The following is a 7,131-nucleotide window of genomic DNA, read 5'->3' as shown; positions in this document are numbered from 1 at the left end:
TTTTGTTTTAAAATTTTTTTAAATTAAAAAAAACCCATGCTTTCATTAACATTCCCCCCCCCCCCCCCCCCCCCCCAGTAATATACTGATTTCATATTGTCTGTATCATAGGAAAAAAATAGGGGAGTGTGAATGGGTTGTAGCATAAAATGAAGCGGCAGTGTATTGAAAATGCATGGGATTTTGTCTTGGATTACAATAAAAATAAGAAAAGTGTTTTCTCTTGGTACTTTGGTAGAATCAATGTGGTGGATTTCGTTAAGAAAATCTTGTCACTTTCCTTTCCTTTCTGGAGAGTTAAAGGATGCTCAGTGTGAACTTACTGAAAGTTCATCTGCTTGTGGTCTTTTTCCCTTTTTTCCCTTACTGATGTCCTGTAGCAGCCTCTAGTGGTGATCTGCTGTGTTTACAAGTGATTCGAAGTTTACAGGTGGTTTAAACAAGTCTCCCCTTCTTTTAAGGTATGCGTTGCTTCTGGCTTCTGTGTAGCTTTACAAAAAGGGCTAAATTTTTCTCTTCTCACTTAAAATAACGCAAAAATATTCCTCTGTTGCAGTACTTCCTAAGAGGTTTGTTTTGGCTTATTGAACTAGTTGAAATATTTACACTGATGTCCCTCAGTTGCTCCAAAATAATTTACTGGCACCTAGAATAAGGTTAACACAGCTGAAGTACGTATTCCAGAGCTGAAGAATGTAGGAAGAAAAGTGTGTTTAAACTGCCCTGTGCAATACCAATATGCTTAAAAATAGTTTATTGCAGTATACAAATAGGTATTCTAAGAGTCTAATTTAAGAGATTTGAGAAGAAAGCCTCATAAGAAAGATCCATCACTATGGACGTATGAGGCAGAAAAAGATGCTGAAGCTTTGGAAACAAGGCATTAAATAGGCTTACTTGATGGAGACATCTACAAATTCATTTATTTTTCTGCCTCCAAAAGGTGTGCATTGTTTCTTACTCAAATTAAAATTTTCTTCTGCCTTTAAAGGGTGCAAGTTGTTTGTCTGAAGAATAGCTTACCTTAATATGTCTCAGAAGATGAGGTTTCCAAAAATAGGTCTGTCAAGCTGGGTATCCAAAATATGGAGGGCTTGTATGGTGGGAAAAAAAAAAAAAAAAAAAAAAATCGCCTTCAAATTTTTTTTTTTTTTTTTTTTTTTTGGGGGGGGGGGGGGAGGCTGCATAAAACAAAACCCAATTTTTCAACCGATGCATATTTTCTCATGAACTTTTACACGTGCACTTCTTGAAGCAGAAAATTAGTAGAAACAAATCAGTCTTTGCTATTGTGCTGATTTTTGTAGGGTTGTTGAATCCTGATCTAATATAAGCTATTTTATAAATATTTTTGTATGTTAAGTACAGTTATAGCTTTACCCATAAAAACTGACTCGATAATGTATCTGAAGTTGGGATCTGAAGTGAAAATAAGAAAAAAGAAGCATCTGAAGTAAAAATAAGTCAGAGATGAGAAGGGACTCTTAGAAATATTTTCAGCCTTAACAAAAATGTGATAATGTCCCACAGAGTAAGAGGAGAACATGTAAGTTTGCAGATGACACCAAGCTGGGGGGACGTGTCGATCTGCCGGAGGATGGGAAGGCCCTGCAGAGGGACCTGGACAGGCTGGTTCAATGGGCAGAGGCCAACGGGATGAGGTTCAACATGGCTAAGTGCTGGGTCCTGAACTTTGGCCACAACAACCCCATGCAGCGCTACAGGCTTGGGGCAGAGTGGCTGGAAAGCTGTGCAGAGGAAAAGGATCTGCAGGTGTTGATCAGTGCTCGCCTGAACATGAGCTGGCAGTGCGTCCAGGTGGCCAAGAAGGCCAGCAGCATTCTGGCTTGTGTCAGGAATAAGTGTAGCCAGCAGCACCAGGGAAGTGATCGTCCTCCTGTACTCTGCCCTGGTGAGGCCGCACCTCGAGTACCGTGTTCAGTTTTGGGCTCCTCAGTACAAGAAGGACATGGAGGCCCTGGAGCGTGTCCAGAGCAGGGCTACGAAGCTGGTGAGGGGCCTGGAGCACAGTTCCTGTGAGGAGCGGCTGAGGGAACTGGGGTTGTTTAGTCTGGAGAAGAGGAGGCTCAGGGCAGACCTTATTGCTCTCTGCAACTACCTGAAAGGAAGCTGTAGGGAGCTGGGGGTCGGCCTCTTCTCACAGGTAACTAGGGATAGGGCTGGAGGGAATGGCCTCAAGTTGCACCAGGGGAGGTTTAGGTTGGAAATGAGGAGACATTTCTTCTCAGAAAGAGCAGTCAGGCATTGGGACGGGTTGCCCAGGGAGGTGGTGTTGTCACCGTCCCTGGGGGTGTTCAAGGAAAGGTTGGACGTGGTGCTTAGGGACATGGTTTAGTGGGTGACATTGGTGGTAGGGTCATGGTTGGACCAGATGATCTTGGAGGTCTTTTCCAACCTTAATGATTCTATGAGGTTAGAAATAATGTCTTCCTTTGGGAGGAGAAAAGTTCAATCACTTTTTTCTCTCTAGATTTGTTGTTTTGAAGCATTTCTGTGAACAATGGATGTTTGGGAGCCTGCTGTAAGAAGCATGGTGAATAAAATATTTACACCCTGAGAAAAATTTTAGAAATTGGGGAATCCAAATTTGTTCAAATTTCATGTCATGTATTTCATGTTTTTGAAAGAATAGAGAGAAATGCCACTGAGTGAAGACGCAACTTGGGGATAAGAGATAGGACCTTTTATACATCTACAAAGTGGAGAATTGAGTCATCAGCCTTCATTCACTCAAGTTTGGAAACCTGTGGAAGATGGGTGTGTTGTCTACAAATGTAGGCTGTACCGAAAGGAAGTTGTGGAGGTTAACAGATGACTGTTAAAGAGGACATACCTTACCATGTTGAAGGACAGTTTGGGTGAGAAAGGAAACAATGGAAAGCAAGTATGAAAATGGTCTTTGTAAAGTCATTCAGAGGTTTTAAAGTACTAAACTCATGTGAGAAGCTATGTTGCCTGAATTTATTAATATGTCTGTTACTGAAGCTTTCTGGAGGTGAATATTGAAGCTTTCTGGAGGTGAAAACAAGGCTTGAAATTTAGAAGGTCTTATTTATTCCTGTCACTACAGAAGCACACTCCACCAACTTGTAAAGAAGTTTCTATATTTACTCTGTTTTCCTTACTCTGCCTGCTGTTGTTCAGTTGGATATTGGAGGAAAATGTGACTGAAGATATTTAAGCTAGCCTGTGGAGGAGGTCATGTAATGAAGGCAATGGTGTTAATAAATTTAATATAAGTTGGAAAACAAAGTAAGAATCTGAGGACGTGCTTCGAATGTGCTAAGTTAGCACAGCTGGGATATGATGCAGTCCTGTCCATCTGGTGCCAACAGAGGTCTATTTTATGAATTAGAATAGGGAACTGTACTAGAGCAAAGTTATTTCAGTTTTCTTCCTTTTTTTTTTTTTTTTTCTTCTTTAGGTTGTTTGCAGTTAATTCTCCCGTCTGTCTCACTATACAGTTTTACAGGCAGCTGTGCCAGTCCAAGGGAGGGCTTGGCATGGGAATACGTGGATGGGAGCAGAGGACAGGACAACTCTCTGCAGCTGTCTTAGCTTGGTTTTTCTTGTGGTATTTGTGACTGTGAGGAACTCTTGTTCTTTTGACATGGCAGTAGCAGTTAGGTATTCATGTAGCAACACCTGATGAAATATTTCCCTTGCTGGTTTTAATTATTTTGGGAAACAGATGTTTTTAATTACAAGACAATTCCTGCAGATGGTTGGGTACAGGTAAATAAGTGCTACACAGATGTGAACAATAGACTTTTTCTGTCACCTTAAAACTAGCTGGTTGTTGCCTTCCTGAGAGCAGGTACCTCATGTAGGCAGAACTTGTCTTTGTGTTTTTAACATGAGACTATATTTGATGTCTGTCTAATAATAGTGTCTGCTCTTTGTAATCTTCTACCTACCAGTATTGCATTGCTCCATTGTATTGTTGGCAGAGCAATCAGTCAATGACAAGTAACTGCTTGTGAAAGGAAGGCAATACAACTTCTGTGCATTAAGACTTTTCAATAAACCTCAACATATCCGTGATCAAATACTATGTACGCTTGCATTACTAGTTTAGAAGTTGAACGTTCCCTTGAAGGTCATACAATCCATCCTTTTAATGTTTCTCTGGGCCTTGCAACTTGTTATTGCAGCTTCTTGAATAATTTCATTTGGTGATTGAAGAAATTTGAGCACTTTTCCCCCCTTGTGCTAGTTTCTTTCTGATGAAGCTGTATATACTGAAAGCCTGTTTCTAAGATGGATCCCGCTAGGGTCTTGGTCTGTAACAGTGCCCACGTACAGTTGGAGCAGAGCCAAGATCCTTCTTAATGCTTGTACAGCCCTGAGAAAGACAGATAAGGCAACAGGAAGGGAAATTCCCTTTGGGAGCTGCCAAACAGGCAAGTTTGGGGTGAGGGAGCTGGGCGGTAGGCAGGGATTGCTCTATGGGGCGTGTTGTGGGTGCAGGTTCTGTAGGTTAAGAGTTGTACAATAGCAATTATGCTAGCCAGTTGATTATACCTTATGATCAAATGCAACTCTACTGGCTAGCAGAATTGGTTGAAATAGTACTTTTATCTCACACACTCGTGAGTCCTTTCTAAAACACTTTTTTTTTTTTTTTTGAAAGAGTGGGAACCCGTGAAATGATTATTTGACTTATGTGTTTCTTTATTATTGAAAGTGTTACTCTGTGCTTAGAAGGTTGTCTTGCAGTCCTTTTTTCCTTCAGCCTGAAACTATTGGCAAATTGACATTTGACGGCCTGTGTGCAGGAAGTAGCTGATAAGTGGCTTCTTCCATTGGAGATATTTCTTGTTTTTTTTTTTGGTAGCAGTTGATACTGATGAGAAGATGCGACTTAAGACAAAACTCTCCTGTTTCAGCTTTTTTCAGTCTTAGACTAGCTTTTGTAGAGCATACTTTAAACACCATTTTCTCTGTTTAAATATTTCCTCTGAGTATATACAGAAAAAGATTGCAAGCTGGTTCTTACTGCAAGCTTAATAGAGCTGAAGGTCGTCTTCCATCATTTTCCCTGTGTGCTCTACCTTAGTGTTTGCTGTGTGACTTTGAAGAGTTTGATCCTTCCATCTTTTACTGATAAAGTAAAAGAACTTTGCTGCTTGTACTGGTGCCTGTGTGTCACGGCCTCTGTTTATTGAAAATGACTTTACAAATATCTCATGGTCTTTCAGCTTTGGATTGTCAGGGAGGTCTCCAGTGAGACAGTGAGACTGCTGTGGCAAGTGGTCTTCCGTGCAGTTGTGTTCTTGTAAGTACTGCTTCTTTACTGACTATAGCAGTCCTGGAAGCAGGTGTGCTGGGCTGTTAGGTGCTCCTAGACAGAGATTCTTTGCCCAAAAATAATCCACAAAACTTGTGAAAAATCTGTCTATGAGATCTCCAAACAGGTCGTGAAGTAATAAAGTCAAAACATCCCTTTTCCCTGCAAAAATAGAGGTTATACAGTGCAATGCAAGTCACTTCTGGCAGGAGAAACAACTAAACACTCTATGAAATGATGAATTTATGAATGACATGTCCATGAAATATGATGTTAAGCTGTAGAACAGTGGTGCTTGAAGAAATCTTGCTTATAGAGTATGGCAATATGACTCCAAAGTCAAGAAATACCCAAAAGGAATCGTGAATACTGCCTGAAAACAGGCTCCCAAAGTGCTGTTGCCAGTGAAATAGCTGATTCACAGCAAAAAGAAGTCACAGCAGTTGGGTTTGAGTTTTGCTTTTTCTGAGATCTGTACTTTTCTAACAGCCTGCATGGTGAGCAAAAGTAATGCTGCATTTCTCCCCCTCCCTTCCTCTGTACTTGGCTGACCTCTGTTTGCAGAGGATGATGCTCTTGTTCTCTTTCACGCCTCAAAGCATGAGAAAACCACCCCTGTTCCTTCTCAACGCTGTCATCTTGTCAGTGTTGTTCCTGAGTGTATTTTTGTACCTGGGAGACTAGTGGATACTGTTCCCGTGCTCACAGGATAATTCAGACAGAATTCTGTAGGCTGGCACTGGAGCCACTGATTTGCAGGGAAGTTCAAGTCATTCTGCCTCGTAGGCCACAGTCAGGTTTCTCCTCGGAGTGTTTTCGCAAAAGAGACTTTTCTAGGCGGGCAGAGCAATTTTGATTATCAAGAGATGTTAAAAAGAAAATTAAATATTCCTTGGGCTCCCTGGCTCAGGTTTGGATGTGCTTTACTGAACCACATTTAAAATTTAAAGCAGATGTCATTTGTTATTATGATCCATAAAATGCTCAGTGAAGATGTTGAACATAACGTAATTATAAACAGATGGTTTAAATTACAAAAGCCACTTCAGTGCAAGAGCAACTAAAACTACTGTCATTACAGTTTCATTGTCTGATGGAGCATATTATGCCTCAGTAGAGAAAGAAAACGAAATTTGGGAAAGGAGGAAGAGGGACTTGATCATTATCTCACATTCATTGTAAGTGTGAAGTCACGATGAGGTTTTTGAGTTCTCAATGTTTTAAGTATTGTGTAAAGATGTGAGTAGGCTTACTCGGAGGCTGGCTGGTAAGTCTGCTGTATAGATTTGTGCAGTCAGTAGGTGTGTGCCTTGACAGCAGGAGTCACTTGATTGTATTACTTGACAAGTTTAACTCTTAAAAAAAAATCTAGATTAGGAAAAGACTAGGGTAAGGGCTGCTATTGCTATCATGGTTGAAGTATATTGCCACACCATGAAAAATACTGTCACACAGCAACACTCCCATTTCGCTCCCCTGCCCTAAGCGAAAGGATCATGTTTTATGTATGGACAAATTGTACAGTCCCCAATTTGACAGGTTAAATTACATAATACACACCGCCGTTTAGTTGAAAAATGTATTCGTCAGCCAGAAACATAGCAGGCATTCCTGTCTATTTCTTTTTTTTCATAAAAGATACTTACCAAGGCCATTGGTGCTTATTGAAAAAGCCTTTCCAATGGATTTTCTTCATCTTAACCAACAGACTTGGCAGTATTTAGTGAGGCATGGTCCCTCTAAAAGAATTGATTAATGTGACTTCAGCTCCCTCTCTTGACACTTTATTATCCTTAAAAAATATTCCTGCCAGTGAGGCG

General features: G+C 40.7%; 1 protein-coding gene across 2 annotated transcripts in view; it reads left to right on the top strand.

The window, feature by feature from the left end:
* PIGN (phosphatidylinositol glycan anchor biosynthesis class N) overlaps nucleotides 1–7,131 on the top strand; it is a 108,752-nt gene that overhangs the window by 1,655 nt on the left and 99,966 nt on the right. The window contains exon 1 of one of the 2 annotated variants that reach the window (XM_035317098.1): nucleotides 2,492–2,774. The exons of the other annotated variant lie outside the window; for it this stretch is intronic. The gene's annotated coding sequence lies outside the window, so the exon portion shown is untranslated. Of the gene's footprint in view, nucleotides 1–2,491; nucleotides 2,775–7,131 lie in introns of those variants that run through there. 2 annotated transcript variants of the gene reach the window in all.

Source organism: Oxyura jamaicensis, chromosome 2 (genome assembly GCF_011077185.1).
Source record: "Oxyura jamaicensis isolate SHBP4307 breed ruddy duck chromosome 2, BPBGC_Ojam_1.0, whole genome shotgun sequence".
NCBI classification, from domain to species: domain Eukaryota; kingdom Metazoa; phylum Chordata; class Aves; order Anseriformes; family Anatidae; genus Oxyura; species Oxyura jamaicensis.
This window is presented reverse-complemented; position numbering and strand designations above follow the sequence as displayed.